The following is an 18877-nucleotide window of genomic DNA, read 5'->3' on the forward strand; positions in this document are numbered from 1 at the left end:
CAGCCTGTGCTTCCCAGAAAAACACAATTATCCTTCTGAGCTTCTTCTTTTCTTCTGGTTTTCCTTTTTCCCGGTTGCCCCTTTTTTGGTTTCTTTTCGGTTTTCTCGGTTTCCTTTTTTCGAGTATTTTTTGCTTTTTTTGTTTGGGTTTTCTTTTTGAAAAAAACAAGTTCCTCGAAACCTATTTTTGACACATGGTTTAAGGGATAAACCATTTAAAAAAATAATCTACAAAAAGAAAAAAAAACTCTCAAGTTATAGTGTGCCACTTGCCATCATGTGAGAAGGTATGAAGTGACATTTGCAAGGGATTACCTAGTGAGTTCGCTAAACTCTCGTACGTAGGGGCATGCGTGCCCGTCATTGTAATTGTTGCTGCGTCAGCCTTTGGATTGTTACTTTGTTGGTGACGTATTAGTTGCTAAACTTTTGTTCGTTCTACTAGGAAATATGCCCGTGCGTTGTAACGGAAGAAAAATAATATCTCAGCATTCCCCACATGCCCACACACACTCTTCCACACCCTTTATGTGAACACATCGCCTGATCTATATTGTCGCTTATCCTCCTTCTTGCCATCATCGGTGGTGGTCTCTGGAATGATGTGGGCGGCGGCCGTCAATAATGGGAGGAGATAGTCAGCAATAGTGCATGGCCGCATCGGTTGGGTGTCGTCGGTTATCGCCTCGCCTATTGTCACCTCTTGCAGCGCATAAATTTTGTTTGACTGGCATAATTAGCGCATAACCAGGCATGAATGTCCCTTCATTATCAGGGTTTATTCTCTTCGGCTATTTTTGCGTTCACGTGCCCAGAATTTTTTATTAATTAGAAAAAAACCAACATATTCTCTTTTATTAGCACGTGCCAACAATTTTTTTAATTATAGACTATAGCTAACCAGCATATTGTCTTTTATTGGCACGTGCAAGTTACCTCCGGCAATAATTTGTGGAGTGTCGCGTTCTGCACATGATTCTCGAGACAACTTCCATATTCTCACACAACCTTCTTATTTAACAACTTAGGGACATATAAAAACTTGTGTGATTTAGTATAAAATTCCAAGGTGGGATTGTTCCTATCATAATGGCAAGCTAGCTGAGTTGGGTTTGTCCGTCGGCACAATAGGGAAGGTTCATAGTTCAATCCCCTCGCACCCTTAATTTTTTGCTGCTTGTTAGTGTGATAGAAAAAGAAATGCATGGTAGGCCCAGTTGGGGATAAATAAATAAAAATGGGAAACTACGTGTGGAATGGGTGAAACAAAATCTATACGTATATTTTTGCTTTTTCTTGGGGCAGTTGTGTGTGAGCTACTATATGATGCTAGTTGCGTCAAATAGCGCATGGAAGGCACAACCGATCGCGTCTGGGCCAGGCACCGATATGACCTGTGTTTGCAAGGCACGAGTAATAATCCAGAAAAACGACTGGTTGAACGATCGAACACATGACCTTAAAGACTCGACCAGATGTTGTTGGCCATGGCAACAAATGCCTACTGCTAACCAATGGCCGACGTGAATATTTAAGAACATACCTCAACATTAGATTAAAAAAAAAATTAAATATGAATTGCCGAATATTCTTGGAAAATAGAACATTTTTTATATTACAAACAAATATTTTTAATATTTCATCCATTTTAAAACATGAACAAAATTTGAAACAACATCATTTTCGGAAGACATGAACCTTTTACGACAACACAATCATTTTTTGAAGTTGTGACCGACTTTTGAAAATGGAACATGTAAACGGGAACACAATATTTAACTGTAAATTTTTTCGGAAATTTGAAAAATAAAAAATGCTGTTTTTTTTTCATTTTTTATTACGAAATAATTTAACAATAAAAATAAATTTGGAAGAAAAAAAACGGGCTTGCACAGTTTTGGGGTCCCTGTGCGAAGCTCTGACTATCTGCCGCTTAAGGCGACAAATAGAGTTTTTGCAGCTTCATGAGCGGGCAAATAAGTGGGCTGGCTTGGCTGGGCCCAAGTCGAAATCTGGATTGTAAAATAAAAAACAGACGGACAGACTCGGATAAAAATATAAATTTCGACGGTGAACGGATGAAAAAATTAGCGAAACGCACCTTGCTTTATTAGTAGGTATAGATATAGATATAGATTGGATACTAAACTCTGTGTTGGTGCTGTTTGGATTTATTAATTTAAAGTCGAGCTAAGGTCTTTTCTCTAAAAAAAGTTCGCTATAACTCGCAGGCCTGCCTCTAAACCTCACTCTCCTCTCTTGTCCCAAATCTACACTACATGGGCTCCGTGGCCACTGATGCAGATGTGTGTTATGGACAGATTTTGGTTTTCTCTTTTTCTTCGGTTCTTTTCAAACTTTTACAGAAAATAGTTGCTTCTAGTGTTCGCCGACTTTTAAAAGTGGTCAAATTTTTAAAATATGTTGACAAACAATATATTCACGTAATTTATAACAATGGGAATTTTTCAAAATAATCGTCAACTTTAAAAATTATTCAAAATGATTATAAACAATATAATGTTCACATTTAAAAAAAGTCCCTTTTTACAATAAAATTGTTCTCAGTTTTTAAAGGTTGATATATTTCACAAAATGTTCAAAGATATGTAAAAAATGTTCATGAATATTAAAGATGTCATTAAAATTAAAACAATGTTGATGCATGTCAAGAAAATTCTCAAACGTAGCTTGTATGTTTTCTATTTATTATTTTCTTTTATTTTTAGCTTGTTTGTTTGTTTTGTCATTTTCTTTTTTATGTATGTACTTATTCTTTTTTCTTCATTACCTGATTTTTTCCCTTTTATTTATCATTTATTTTTCCTTTTTAATGTTTACTTCCTTTTTCACTTCTTTGTTAATGTTTTTCCTTTTCCTTTTATTTTCCTAGGTACCACACCATCATTGCAGCAAAACAAAGGAAAATGATAAGATCTTTCCTGCAACAGACAAGATGGAAGCAGGGCAAGCGGGCAAAGGAAGTGGATTTGTGGCTCTGTACAGTGTATGCATATTTTCAGACTACCACTGCAAATATGCAGTGTATGCATATTTCAAGAGTACTCAAATGTTCTGAAAATAAAAATGTGAGAGCAATGCATAGATAGACCAATGTTGAGACCAAAAACAGAGATGTCTCCTTGCAATAGTCTCTACAGAAAATTCTTGTACTCATCTTAGCTCTTACCTAACACTGGACACTGGAATAGTTTCAATTTCTAAAAAAAATGGGGTGCAGTAGAAGAACTAAGAAACCTGTGCACACCATTTACAAGCTGTTCTAGAGACAAGATGGCAGTGCACCATTTTACAAGTTGTTCCAGAGACAAGGTGACAAAATTCATGGAGTGTTTTCTTTAATTTTAGTAGTCCAACTTCATTCTTTTCCCCAAACTACTTACTTTGTGTTGTTCACCTTCTTTTTTTTTTTCTTTTTTTTGAGGGTTGTTGTTCACCTTCTTGAAACAAAGGTACATAGACACCTCATGAATCGCAGGCAAGGCACCAGAGGAGCGGCGGCAGGGGGCCTTCCCCTCGGCCGCGAAAGACGAGATGCAGCTGGCCGGAACGACACGTGCTGCACCGAATCAGAAGGCAGGGATGGGCTACACGGCCACCCTCGTAAAATTATTGGATATTTCAATAGGCAGGCAGCAATAAATTTAGTTTAATTACTAAATAGGGAAAGCATTCGCCAATCATAGTGTTCATGCTTTTTTTTACGAAGGACCCAGATGTAGTTAGATTTCAATGCAACACATCCCGCCCTTGTGTCAAGTTAATCGAACCCAAACGGGATAGAAGATGTTGCCATGACACAAGGCGGGGGGGGGGGGGGGGGGGGGGGGGGGCAATCAAATCCCTCCTAAATGATACATTCGGCGGGGAGGAGCTGAGCACATGTTCAGGAGTATCATTTTTTATCGCGGACAATGCGGTACAAGACTGGTTACTGTTCTCAGAGAGTGGCATTTCCTAGCCACTTGTCCTCCCAGAAATGTATGTCAAATACGTCCTTTATCGCGAAAGATCCAAAGCGTAAAAGATATTTCTTTACCGCCATCACACCAGACCAAAAATACGAGTCACCAAAAATTGACGTATCAACTTCCTCCGAGAAAATTGGGACATCTTGGCCTGACATCCAATCGATATGTCCGAGATCCCAAGGGAGTATGCGAAGGACAGCCTGAATATCCTTCCCAGCTCTAAGCCGGTGAAACAGGCCTTGCAAAGGTTCTTGGAACCCAAGTATAAAGCTATGGCCGAGAAACTGGCTAAGCTTGTGGGGGCCATCTTTATCTGGGAAGTCAAGCACCCGGACTGGTTTTCAAACCTGCTCATGGTGCCAAAAAAGGACCGATCTTTGCATTTTTGTGTCAACTTCAAGGACGTCAACAAGGTGTGCTGAAATGACTTGTTTTCTCTGCCACACATCGACCAGATCGTCGACACAATGGCGAGTCACAACCTCCTATGTTTTATGGACGCGTACTCTAGGTACCACCAGATTAAGATGAAGGTGGCCGATCAAGTGGCCGCCACATTTAATATACCCTACGGCGCCTTCTGCTTCATCATAATGCCTTTCGGGTCAAAGAGTGTAGGAGCCAGATACCAACGAATGATCCAAATGTGTCTGCAGTCACAGATCGGAACAACGCAGAGGCATATGGATGACGTGGTCTTCAAGACCAAGAAAACCACTCTTCTTCATGACAAACTTGCCCTTTTTATCGAAAGAAATATTACCATATATTTTCACAAGGAGTGCTAGATCTTCATTGAAATCATTTGGCCATTATTCATCAAAGACATCATCATGTTCTTCTTCTTCTTATTCCACCACACAAACATGCTTGGCCTTCAATGCTAGATTTTTCTATGTCAAACACCTTGTCACTACCATGAAATGCTTCCCATTGGTTATCTATTCCTCATGTTACACGAAGGTAGTCCAAACATCTTTGGGATTCATCTCCGAAAATGTTGTCGTGTCTTATGTCAAAAACCATGTCTCTAGAGTGGGGAGCAAGAGCAATGAACAACTTGTCCTCAAGAAACCTCTTCGTGATAGTGAATCCATCACTGTCCTTGTTACACTCAAAACTTTGAAGATTCACAATAAGATCCCTGGGCTAGGCAAGGAGAGATTGGGGCTTCTCACTTGGTTCCAATACAAATAAGTGCATCTCACTTTCATCCATTTCTTATCTAGAGAGTTCAAGATTAGTGGTTCCAACATTTATGAACAATAAGCTATCCCACAACACCTTGGAAGAAGTGATATGAAGGTAGGGCCCATTGTCTTCATTGGAGAGCCCCTTTCTAGTCATGGTGCATGCAAAGGAGTTGAGTTGATCATCAAAATATTCTAGTGAAGTGAGGTTTTTGGGGTCAACGGGCTTGAAACCTCCAAGCACAACCCTCCATATTCCCACAGACTTGTAAGATGATCCTACATGTCATACTTTCAAAGTGAGATACACTTCCCGTTGAAAACAAGAGGGACGCCTTCATAATTTTGCTTGGGTTTTCATGGAAGTGATTTTAGGTAGTTCCAATCAATCTCGTCATGATTTCCACCCGAAGGGGAGGGGTGGTAAATAGCAAATATAAGTCTAGTCGTCGGTGGTGCTCCCGTCACTCCTGGAGTGATGGAGGAACCACTAGAACTCACTTTTGCCAATCTTTCAGACATCTTAATTCAAGAATTTCCTTCATATTTGTGATGCGATCTCCCAACAACTTATTGATATCCAAGGTTCGGCCCATTTTGAGGTCAACAAGCTCTGCGGGTTTGATAAGATTTTGATTACCCTCTTTAGTCATCTTGTACTAGGGAGGTTAAGCCACAAGATGAAGCACAAGGCTCTGGTGCCAATTGAATTGAGATGGATCTACAGGAGATGAATAGGGACAACTACAAATTTTACATAGAGTATTAGCATGTTTTGGCTATGCAAATATATGGTGTGAGATTAAACAATGCTACGATGAGATATACAACCTACATGATTCTTGTAAGGTCAAGTGACCAAAGTAAACCACAAGTAAATGAGCAAGTGTTAGGAATAACATAACAACACAAAGAAAAAGATGTATCCCAGTGTTCACTTCCTTGGAGGAAAGCTAATCACCGTTGAAGGGCTGGGTGTTACCAGGAAGTCACAAAACACCACGAAGTCTCACCCTATTCGCCTTGAGATATCAGGATGAAGGCGATTCTGTACCACTGGTGGTAGACCTTGAGGCAGCCTCCAAACCTTCACAAACTTTGAGGGGTAAATTGCATATTAGTTCCTTACCAAGACTCCTACTGTGCATAAATCTCCAAGTTCCATCAGTAAAAAGATCAAAGGGTAAAATTTGGAACTTGCTCTAGCACGATAATCTTAGGTTAAAAGAGGGAGAGTACGTGCAGATCTATGCTTGTGAGAAATATCTCTCAAACCTCTTAAGAAACCTTTGATTAGGGTGGGGTCAAATAGAGGCACCTTAAATTGATCTACTCAAAGTGTCTCAAGTGTGTCCTCCATGCTGTGGGCGACTTCAGTCCCAACAACCATGGACAAAGCCAGGGGGAAAAGGAATGCGAAGATTGGAATTGGTTTGCTGGACAAAAAAATCCATCAAAATGTATTCAAAAGAGAAATCAAGACATACCTCCACCTCCTCCTCATGGGCCTTTGGAGCTACCATAGAAGGGCAAGGAGAAAGGCCAAGGAGAGTAACAATGTGGAATATTTCTAGGGGGAAGATAAAGTGACGGAGAAAATCTACAAGAGGGGAAATCTCCCTTTGTGATGCTTGTAGGTGTTGGGAAACATAGTACAAAACAAAAGAAAATTCTCTCTAGGATCACCCATGAATAATATGAAGATGAATAAGAGGTTTCAATCATGATTGTTACCAACTCCGAGTAGCAGCGGAAGTAGACGAGTCGGCGTAGATGGTACTTGGAGTCCCTCGAACCATAGATGAACAATCCCATGAATCGCTCACGAACAGTCCCTCGTACAGAAGACCGAAAGCAAGGCCTCTCTACAGATTGCAAACATACGGTCTTCACGATTTGGCAGCGCTTCGCCATCCGGAACTAATCGCCATCAGAGAATTAGAGGAGGAGATTAGAGCCACACGGGGCTTCTAATTATGAGGATTAGAGGAACAAGAACTAGCTCTATTTATCTTAGTTAGAACTAGTACTAGAGAACTAGAGGAGGCTCCAAAACTTATATGTCCAAATAGCACCAATGCCTGTAGTATATATAGGTTGGAGGGGGAGGAGGGGCTGCCACACAAGGAGGGAAATCCCCTCCTTGGTGCGCCGGCCTTGCCAATTCGGCCTCCCCACAACGGAATAGGGGGCACCTCCTCTACATGGGGCATGGTGGCCCAATTCTCCTTCCACCACTTGGCCTTTTAAGGCCCGTTGATATTAAATTAAATATAAAAGCCTCCTAACAATTGCGAGAGCCTTTTATTATTAATTTAACATCACCGAAATCATTTTCCACGTATATATTATTTATCGGGAGTACCCGATATTGCCCGATAAACTCTGAAACCCTTCCGTGACCCCGAAATGCTTCCGATTCCTCTCGAAACTATTTCGAATATTAACTGAATTATTTCACAAATAAATCATTGATACTCTCATTCTACTAATAGTCAGCAGATCATGATTACCTTAAGCTTGTGACCTTGTAGGTTCGGTAAAACATAGACATGAACGAAACCCCTTCGTTGAATGACCGATAGCAGAACCGTGGACGTCCATATCCCTTGAGATATATCGGTATCCTCTTGAGTCATACACATGCTCACTATACCAGTCTCCTCATTACCGGTTTTGTTCTTCTTTCTCGTTGACGTGTTGTGGAATCCCTGTGAGGTAGTCACCTATGTCTGGCCAGACGGTGACGGATGTTGTCACACCAAGAGGGCCCTAACAATATATCTCCATCGCTGGAGGAAAAATTCCACTCTCGAGCTATCTAGTCCATTGTCAAACTTTCCGATGCACCTGTAAGTTGTCGTTATGATCATTGTGTTACAAATGGCATTTGAGCAACCCCAAAGTAAATCCTATGGTGAGAAGTGGCAACAATGCTCTCATGGTATAAGGAACTAAAACACATGTTAACACTCTGTGTTATAACAATTGATTTCTGGCGATATTATGTCAAAGTATAACAAAGAAGTTTGGGTCGATTCAATATGATTGTTCTTCTAACGTCATACCCTCAATGTTGTTTTGAGACTATCATTAAACTTAACGGTATCTCAAGATCCATAAAGCATGATCACGAACAACACTTCATCCAGTCTTAGAGGCGATACTAGGAATTTTACCGTTTATCATTCCGCACGTGCATATGAGTTTTCCACTGAATCACATATTCCAGGATCATAGCAGTTATACATAGAATATAAACTCTTATTATGACACTACTAGAAAAAGGCTTACTAGTGGCGCACCAGTTTTGCCTACTAATGGCGCACTACTGGTGCGCCACTAGCACCACGCCACTAGTATTTTTTACTAATGGCGCACCGCTGGTGCGCCATTAGTATCTGGTATACTAATGGCGCACCAGGCAGTGCGCCATTAGTATAGGCCACGGTGCGCCATTAGTATGCCTCCCAGGGGGCCATATATAGCCATGTGCTTTTCCATACTAATGGCGCACTGCAGGGTGATGCGCCATTAGTATCCTTCGGCATACTAATGGCGCACTGCTGGGTGATGCGCCATTAGTATCCTATGTCATACTAATGGCGCACTGCGGTGTGATGCGCCATTAGTATCCTTTGGCATACTAATGGTGCATGCGCCATTAGTATGTATATTAGGGATTTATTTTTCTTTTCTGATTTTTGCACAGATTACAAAATATATTATTGGACAGAATATAAGCAACACCACACAGCAACAGCAGATTCATCGAATACAATAGAAGATTAGTCTCCGAATACAATTCATCATATTAGTCTCCGAATTCAAAAGACCGAACAAAGATAGAACATTACAAGTCTCGAGACCGCGAGTAGCGAGTTTGTCTTCACATTACAAGTCGATATCGATCATCTAAACTACCATCACATAGAAGAGAGCTGCGGTCATCACGATGAGCATCATCGCGATGAAACTGGTCTTCATCCGGTTCCTCCAACGCTCCCTCCTCTCTCCCGCTAGATAGCGCGCGTATCTAGATTCCGCCTCCGCCCTAGTGGTATACCCTTTGTAACTGTTACCGCTGAAACGGTGAACCTGTCTCCGACACTCCTCCCAGTCGTCGTAGACTCCGGGAACCTTACCCTTGTACACGACATACGACGGCATCTCTATGCACTAGCCAAACAACAGACAATACATAAGCAATATATAAGTATGCAACAAAAGGATCGGAAGAGAAAAGCAAGACATTAATAGCACGATTCATGGTCCTACTAACAAATAGCATCGATTACATCTAAGTTGAACGACTGTCCAAACCAAAGAGACATACAAGTTCATTAAAGTTTAATTACAACATGAGCTAATCAATGTTTCAGAACTACACATAGCATCACTACTTTCGACTCGACTCACGGGACCAGAGCGTGGATGAAGCCGCCGTCTGTCGTGATGGTCATGAAGTCGCGGGCGTTGTCAGCCTGCATTTGTAGCGTTGTGTCTATCTCACTGTTGGACGGTTGATATTTGAGGTAGAACTGCCCCGAGGTACGAAGGACATCTTGATGGATGATTTCTGCAAACTCCGACTGGATGCGAAAGAATTCTTGTCGGATGTCCGTGTCCTGGATTGCCCGCATGTGATGGACGGCGTAGTAGGCATTCTTCTGACCGCCAGGCGGCTGCTTGACGCAGGGGAACGTCGTATTGTGGGTGAACACGTGCCTGCCGTACCTACGAACTGGCCTCTTAAAGGTGCCTCCAGATGCGGCGTAGCCGGGGAGAGCATAATCAAGAACTTTCTTGATATTTGTGTAGTCTATCTTGGAGTCACGGTCCGGGTCGAAATACGTGGCCATGGAATATTTTGGGCTTAAGAGGATGAGTGTGCAATGTGTGTCACTGCACAGAACACGGAATGTTAGAAAAAAAAGAACGATCGAAATCTAAGAAATCATATGTTACGGGGCGGTTAGGAGATGACTTACTCGGGAAAGTAAGGCACGAGGAAGTTATCCTTATCTGGGTTTGCCAGAATGACGCCTTCGAGGTGTGAACTCGCGACTTGCCGGTCCCCAGCGCTGCCCAAGATCTTGGCACGCATGTATAAGGGGTCGACTATCACAATGTCCGGGGTCTTGTCTCTAATGATCCGCATCTCCATACTCAGCGAGAACAGCCGAACGAAGGTGTAGTGCAGCAGATGAAGGTTAAGCATAGCAAAGATGTCATCAAACCGCAGGACGATTGTACCCCCGACGGCGCTATCCACAAAGCCCTTGCCCTCTGGCACCTTGGCCACGAAAACCGGGTATGCCACATCATTCTCTCTGAGACGCCGCTTCTCCAAAGAAAGAACACTGTCATGGAGACTCCGCATAGCACCGGTTGCAGCATTGAGCATATTTGTCGGTAGCATCGGCCTACCCACCACATGCACCCTCCTCGAGATATCCTTAGGTGAAGGTGGCCCGTCCTGAGCACGGATCGTACTCGGTGCCGGCTGGCTCGCACTGGCGCCCTTGTTAGTCTTTCGTTTCCGTCCCTTCTTCCTGATCTGCTGTAATGGGATCGAGTTCTGCTCACAGACCGCCTTCTTGAGCGTGTTGGGGCTGATAATATTTGGCACCTCAGCTATCTGAGGCTCGGTGAAGGCGGCAGCTGGAGGCGTCTCCTGAGAACTGAACGCCAGACGACGCCTGTTGCAATTGGGTTTCTCCACCGTACCAGCTAGATCGCGGTCGTCTTTTCAGGGTTGGGTTCTTGAGAAGGAGGCCCGCAGAACTCGTCACCGCCATGTTCGGCAAAGTACTTATCGACGTTGGAAAATGTACCGCCGTCGTTGTCGTCGTCGTCCGGATCCTGTGCCATATGCATGTCTGGATCCTGTGCCATAGGGATGTCCGGCATGTCCGGTAGCGTTGCGGTGTTCTTACCATGGCTTGGCGCTGGCACGACTGGCGGTCTTGTCTATGGGGTGGTGTCCCCCGCCCCCAAACGAATCTGGCTCTTCGGCCAAAGCAGGGGCCAGCTTACACAGGCGCCGAGGGTCATCACATCATCTTCGTCGGCCCCAGCGGGTCGAATCGGAGGTAACAACTCGTCGCAGCCTGGTAGCACCCGAACCAGTTCAACCCTATACAAGGTGGGTGGCATCGATTACCGTGGAACACGCGGTTGCCCGGTTGAACGATTCTGCCCTTGGCGACATCGACCAACTCGCCGCCCACGAAGTGCAGGAGAGTGCAAGGAACATCGGTGGCGCCCTGCGAAAACATGTAGGGTGTCAGGGATGCCCAGTCAAAGGCAAGGAGATGAAGTCATCGGACGAGAGGCTTAGTTACCGTGATGCCGTCGAGCTCGGCTAATGTCGAGGCACCGCCAACGGTGGGCGTGCGCGTGTAACTGACGGAGGGGCCGCTTGCTGGCGAGGTGCCGGCCGGCGTACACCCGGGTGCATTAAGCTCCAATGCCCGTGCCGGCGCCGGAGACACGAATACCGCCTCCGCCGGAGACACCAATGGCGCCGCCTGCGCGTTGTGCGAGTTGCTGGCCGTGAAGCTAGGAACCGGGGGAGGCCCCTGTTGGCCGCCCGCAATCCACGTCGTCAGCCCCTGAATCAAGGTAGGCACAATGGCGGTGAGCGTCGTTCCCAGTTGTTGTTGCACTTGCTCTTGGACAATCTCCGGAATCCGCGCCACTTGTGCCTTGAGTTCTTGAACCTCGCGCGACTGGCTTTCCGAGCTGGTCTTTTTCTCCTTTCGCCCACCAGCGGTATAGTATGACGACCATTTTGTGGACAAGCCTTTGCCGGCCACACGACCAGCTGACGGCGGCTTACTGAGCTTATCCTTGTTTTTCATTACGTTCAACGCCCTATTTAAAGGTGTGTCAAAAGGGGAGCTCTGAGACGACCCTGCGCTACTGCTATCAGCCTCCTGCGGAAGGAATGTGAACCATTTAGAAATTTGGCTTCATTAATTAGAATGCAACCATATGTAGCTAATTACGCGGGGGTGTATTCCTTACCAGAACAAGCTCAAGCGCCCTGGTCTTCGGATCCGTGGTAAGCTCCTTTGTTACCGGGTCCTCCTTGTACCGGGCCCTGACAAAGTTCCTGGTCTGCTTGGCACGTAATTTCTCGAAGCGGGGCGGTAGGCCTTGGTCGGCACGCTCCGCGTCCTCCTTGTCCCATATAGGCTCCGCCACTCTGTAACCGCCGGGACCGAGTTGGTGGACCCCTAAGTTCAACTCCCGCATTTCTTTCCCCCACTGACTTGATTCGGAGGTTGCGCTGCTCTCGCACTTGATCTTGAACTCCTTGTAGTCATCTTCGCTCATCAAAAATGATATTTCGCCTTGATCTTGTCATAACTATCATCTTTTTCAATCATTGCCTTCACCGTGCTTCTCCATGTAGACAGGGCCGTGCTCATCCTCGTGAGGGCGGCACTGTTCACTTTATTCCCTGAGAGGTGTGTGTTTGCAAACTCAGCGGGGAACTTGTATCGTTCGTGCAGCTTCGTGAAGACGAGGTTGCGCAAATTCCCTCGGTCCTTATGCCTTAGGTTCTCGGTGTTGATCGAGACTGTGCTCCGGAGAATGCACCCGAGCTGAACGGAGTACCCCTTGACTACATGTTTGGACGCCGTTGGATGCCCGTCGGAGTTCACTTCAGTAAATTCCTCCTTGACGGTGCCGAGCACGTTCGGGCGCCGGTCCTTCCGTTGCCTCTTCGGTTGGCTGCCATCTGTGCGTGCGCCGCCATCATCAGTGGTGGCATCCTCGGCGGCACCATCAGTGGTGTCATCCCCGATGCCACTAGGGGTTGTGTAGTCAGGATCGGTGTCTTCCGCGGCGTCCTCATAGCGGTGAGGTTCTTCCTCCATCTCCTGGGACAGCTCCCAGAATTGCTTGCCGCCCGAACCGCCGGCCTCATCGTTGTGGGCCATGTTTCGCTCTAAATAGGAAAAAAGTTTGGTCAAAAAGTTGGTTATTGTCAAGGAACAAGATCATGGTCTGATCATTTAGGGTTTGTCGACACCGAGGCATCCTAAAAGCTAAGCTTTTATCATTTAGGGTTTGTCGACGTCGAGGCACCCTAAAAGCCTAAGCGTGCATCATTTAGGTTCTCATCGACACCGAGGCACCCTATAGAAGCCAAGGTTTCATCATTTAGGGTTTGTCGACGCCGAGGCACCCTAAATGCTAAGTTATGTTTTCATCATTTAGGGTTTATCGATGCCGAGGAACCCTAGGTTGGGCCTAATCACTTGGCACTAATCACTGGGCTCTATTGCCACCTATGGTTTAATGCAGCAAGAATGGCGGGGCAGTTGATCCTACTTAACTAAGTACTAAGATACCCCGGACCATGCATTAGTCGCAAGTACCCCATATGTCCTATTTTTAGCAAAGTCATGCTAAAAATCACGGAAAATTTCAGCATGACCTTTGCTGAAAATAGGACATATGGAGTACCCGAATTTGCCGGAACGGAAGTTAATCGACATTCCGGCAAACTCAAGGGCCTCTCGGGGTACCTGCAATATCATTATCCCCGCGTAATGAAGTCGCCAATGGGTCATTTCAGAAGATCACAAGTAGCATCATCACAAGTACAACATCATCTATAGCTTTATATTAACAAAGCATCAACACATATACAAAAGACCACTTATGCCAACAGTATGGTTTATATCAGATTCAGAGGTAGAAACAGGAAAAACCGGTGCTTCAAAGCCTACTGGACACAATTTACATCTATCAGTACGGGATGTCCTGACTAATTTCAAGTGTTCACAGGTGAACTTGTACCATGGATGAGCCTAGTGCTTCATTAGTCAACTGAACAGAGATAACAGGGCATAACACCATACATAAAGTGATGAGCATACATACTACTGTCCAAGAAAATTAACTGAATAGTATTGTGTCAAGTTCAGTTTGAAAATTCAGTTACTGCTTGAGTGATTTGACACCAAAAATTACTCCCAAAAATTACAATGACTGTATATTGACTGCATATATTCACTGTACAGGACTGAATTCAGTCAAGAAAACCTGTCAATTTCTGTTCACTGCATATATTCACTGTACAGGCTGTCAAGTTCTATTTCAGCTCAAGTTTCATTACAACACAAACACTGTAATTCATCTGCTCACAGAAAAATTAATAATCAAAATCAAATTACAATAGGGGTCCCAGGTTTGACCCCATGATAGGTGCTATCCTGGGATTATTCCTCTTCTGAACAAACCATCATGCATCATTTTCTAACCAAGGCATAGCTCAGGAAAACCACTTGCTTTGACCAGAACTAGCTGATTACCCCAAATCTCATGGTAAAATTAGCAAGGCAGAGCATTTCTCTTACATGACCATAGCAAGAATGACACACTCAACTTCATTGCTTCAACCACATGGACAACAGAGAAAATGTTGGAAGTTGACAATATACTTTAGATTCACACATGCTCCCCTAATTATTTTGTCTGTATCTTTAGATTATCTACTTTAGGCACAATCATACACAATTCTGACTAATTCATCACTGTAGGCCAGCATGAAACACACTCCTCCAAGAAAAAGCCTAAAATTCCACTATTATTGCCTGTAAAAAGGCCTAATATCCACTAGTATTGCCTCTAAAAAAGCCTTAAAAGTCCACTATTGTTGACAATCAAAATATGATCTGAACTGTAAGGAGTTAACTGAAAAATGAGTGGTTGTTGGCATGAGGGAGTAAACTGATTGTTGGCACAAAAATATTGGTTCTGCAAACATGAAAATAGTCACAAAAATAATGCACTTGGTTTGTGTTGAGTTTTTGCTTTCAGGGATTGGTTTGTGTTGAGTTGCTACCCTAAAGGTTCGGTAGTTTGAATCTCCTTTAGCTAGTTTGAATCCATGGACTACCCTGTTAGATTGGGACTGAAGATAGGTACCTGCTTATCTTTCTATTCCGTCACCAACAGTGGCTTTTCCAAGAATAATATCCCTGCATGAACATAGGTGAGAGGTTAACTAACTGCCTCAAAGGCATAATCAATGGTTATACATGGAACAAATTGCCAACGGTCAGATGACCTACACTGCCACGGTCGAGGGGAGGGAGGGAGGGAATGGGGAATGGTGGAGAGAGGGAGGAAGGAGGAAGGAGGAGAGGTACCTGGTCGCCGGAGGGGTCGGGGTCGGGGTCGGCGAACGGGTCGCGGTCGGGGTCCGAGCTCATCCGGGTCCTCGCTCGCCGCGGTCGAAGGAGAGCAGGGGCCAGTGGCGGAGGACAGCAGGGGCAGGCGGGATGGGCGCGTCGGGGCCGCGCTCGCCGGCTGCTGCAGGGGCCGGAGGAGGCCCTCGCTCGTCGGAGGGAGGAGGAGAGGAGAGGAGCGGGCGGCGCGCGCTCGGCTGATCCCGTTCGGGGGGCGCGGGGGCGGTGGGGGTGGAGTCCCGCGGGGGTCGGGGCGGCGGCGTCGAGGCAGTGCAAGACCACGGCGGCGGCGGCGTCGCCGACGGCGTGCAGGCGCGGCGGACGGAGGGGGCGGCGGCGTACGGTTGGGGTCGAGTGGGGGATCTGGCGAGGGAGGGAGGGAGGCCACAGTGCGAGGGGAATAGGTGGAGTGCGGGATGTCTATTTAATGGCGCACCTCCCCCAAGTGCGCCATAAGTACGACCATAGCAATGGCGCACCTCACCCTGGTGCGCCATAAGTACGACGATAGCAATGGCGCACCTCACCCTGGTGCGCCATTAGAAATTACTAGCCCGACTGGTCAGGTTATATTCCACCTAACCCTATCTCCATCAGAACACGCCCACTAGCCCGACTGGTCAGCACGTAGCACACACACTAGGAGGTCCTGGGTTTGATTCCCAGGCTCCCCAATTTTTGTTTTTATGCATTTAAAATGTTGTTTGATATTTATTTGTGTTTAAATATGTTCAAACTTGTTTAAATCATAACAGTAATATTTTTTAATAAAAACAGTAATAATTTTTTTAAAAATATCATCAAATTTATTATTTGAAAAAATCATCAAATTTATTATTTGAAAATATCATCAAATTTGTTATTTGAAAATATAATCAAGTTTTTTTTTTTGCAATTTTAGTTGCATTCATTTGTGACGGTGGAGCGGGCCGGGGAGGGTGTGGGGGGTGCTCGGCGGCGGTGGAGCGGGGGAGGGTGCGGTGGGTCGTCGGCGGCGGTGGAGTGGGGGAGGATGCGGGGGGTCGGCGGCGGCGGCCGGTGGAGCGGGGGAGATGGTGCGGGGGGTGCTCGGCGGCGAGGGGGACCGGATATGGCGAGGTGGGATAGCGATCGAGATGGAGGGGGATCGAGATCGAGTGTCCATGAAATTTAAAAACATTCATGAGTTCAAAAAGTGCCCATGAAATACAATCGAGAAATGAAGACTACAATTTAAATATAATCGATCTTAGCTAGCTATCTGTTCACAATCTTCTTGCCCTTATTTTTCGTAAATGGAGTTCTTCTCTTGAACGGACGTCCTTTAGGGTAGGGTGGTCCTGCTTCTTCTTGTGGTGTATGCTGATACTTCATCGTCGTCGTCATGTTCCATCTTTGGGTCGCCGTACTTGTCGAAGTTTGCTCATTGGCGACTCCATCCATTCCGATGATCTTCCTTTTGCCTCTCCTCACGACAATACGACTGGGCTTTGGCGGGTCGGTAATGAAGAAGCATTGGTCCACTTGGGAAGCCAGTACCCATGGCTCATTTTTCGCGGTGACGTTCGCGCCTGCGGTCTTGGATTTGGTTTCGGGTATAACCATGGTGGTGAAATACCGGTCTTCTTTTATGACACTCTTGGCCCATCTGACACGGAACATCGGGACCTTCTCGCCAGCTTAGCTCAGCTCCTAGATCTCCTCGATCCTTCCGTAGTATCTGTCCTTGTCGTTATCGGTGTAGGATTCCATCGTTACCCCGGTGTTCTGATAACCATCGCTCTTCATGTCCTTGTCCTCGGTGTAGAATGTGTAGCCGTTGATATCGTACGTTTCTTCTCCTCCCTATCCGCGTGCCAACGCAGGAGCTTTGCTACCTTAGGGTCCGCGAAATACCGCTACAGACGAGGAGTGATCAGAAAGTACCACACCACTTTTCGAGGAGCTTTCTTCCTCTTCTTATATCGAGTGATGCCGCACACCGGACATATGGTAGACTCCGCGTGCTCGTCCCATAAATGATGCAATTGTTCATGCACACATGGTATTTCACGTGCGGTAAATCCAGAGGACACACGATTTTCTTCGCCTCCTCGAAACTGGTCGGGCACTTGTTCCCCTTGGGAAGACGTTCGTGCCAGAATGACATGTTCTCGTCGAAGCAGGCGTCAGTCATTTTGTGTTTTACCTTCATCTCCAGAGCCATGAGCGTTACTTTCAGGCGGGTATCCTCGGGCCTGCATCCTTCATACAATGGAGTAACCGCTTCTATCTCTAGTTGATCCAGCTTGGCTTTCTCTCGGGCGGCAGCTCTTGCGTTATCCGTCTGCTTGAGAAGCAGCTCTTGAATATGAGGGTCCTGCACCCAGCCCATCGATGGTCCATCGTCGTCTGCTCCGCCGGCATCTTCATCTTCATGATCATGCCCTTCGTCTGCTCCCGCATCTTCCTCATCATCATGTCTGGCATCTTCTACATGATGACTGTGTACAGCATCACCGTCGTGATCATGTCCTGGAGATTCTTCGTCTTCTCGCCCGCCCGAGCCGCGGTGGTTGTCTTGCTGCCCATCCTCATTTCTTGCCCGACCCCCATGGACGACTTCATAGTCATCTTCATCACCTTGCTACTGATAGTCATCCATGAAACCACGCAAGAGCAGGTGGTCCCGCACCTGCCCGGAATCAGGGTCCGCAATAAGGCTCTTCAGCTTGCATCTTCGACACGGACATCTTATCTCCGTCTCGTTCTTTTCAAGCATCTCGGCCTTCGCGGAGCTCAAAAACCTATTCACGATGCCTTCGGTCATCGTGCGGACCATGGTCGCCTGCGGGCTAGAGCAAAACGATATTTTAGAACCAAGAAAAAATTTGGCATGACTTTCCCTAAAAATAGGACCAAAAAGAATGCATAGTGCCAAAATTCTCGCCGAAACGGAAATGAATCAACATTCCGGCAAAATATTGGCAACTATCGCATTTCAAATACCGGTACCTGCAAACACAAACATATATGCAACACCACAAACATATGCAACACCACAAACATACATAGATCTAGCTAGGACATAAAAAGTGCATGTGCACGTTGTTGTTGGAGGGTGAACAACATAAAGATAGCTTCCCCCTTACTTACCTATCAAAAAAAGGGGGTTTAACCACTTAATTTGGATGATTTTATGGTGCAAATGAGGTGAGGAGGAGGAGGCAGCCGAGACAAGCTTGGAGGAGGAGGAGGAGAGAATGAAGTGGGGAAAGTGAGTGGGTAGGTGTGGCTGTCCAAAATATATCTAGCTCGTCCCAGGTTACTAATGGCACACCACCACCTAATGCGCCATTAGTAACCCTGGTTACTAATGGCGCAACTGCTGGTGGTGCCCCATTAGTAGTTTTGCAAAAAAAACAGACACTAATGGCGGACCAGGGAGCAGTGCGCCATTACTAGCTTAAACTAGTAATGGCGCACTGTCCCCAGGTGCGCCATTAGTAGTTTTGCAAAAAAG

The sequence above is a fragment of the Triticum aestivum genome, chromosome 2D, assembly GCF_018294505.1.
Source record: "Triticum aestivum cultivar Chinese Spring chromosome 2D, IWGSC CS RefSeq v2.1, whole genome shotgun sequence".
Lineage (NCBI taxonomy): Eukaryota > Viridiplantae > Streptophyta > Magnoliopsida > Poales > Poaceae > Triticum > Triticum aestivum.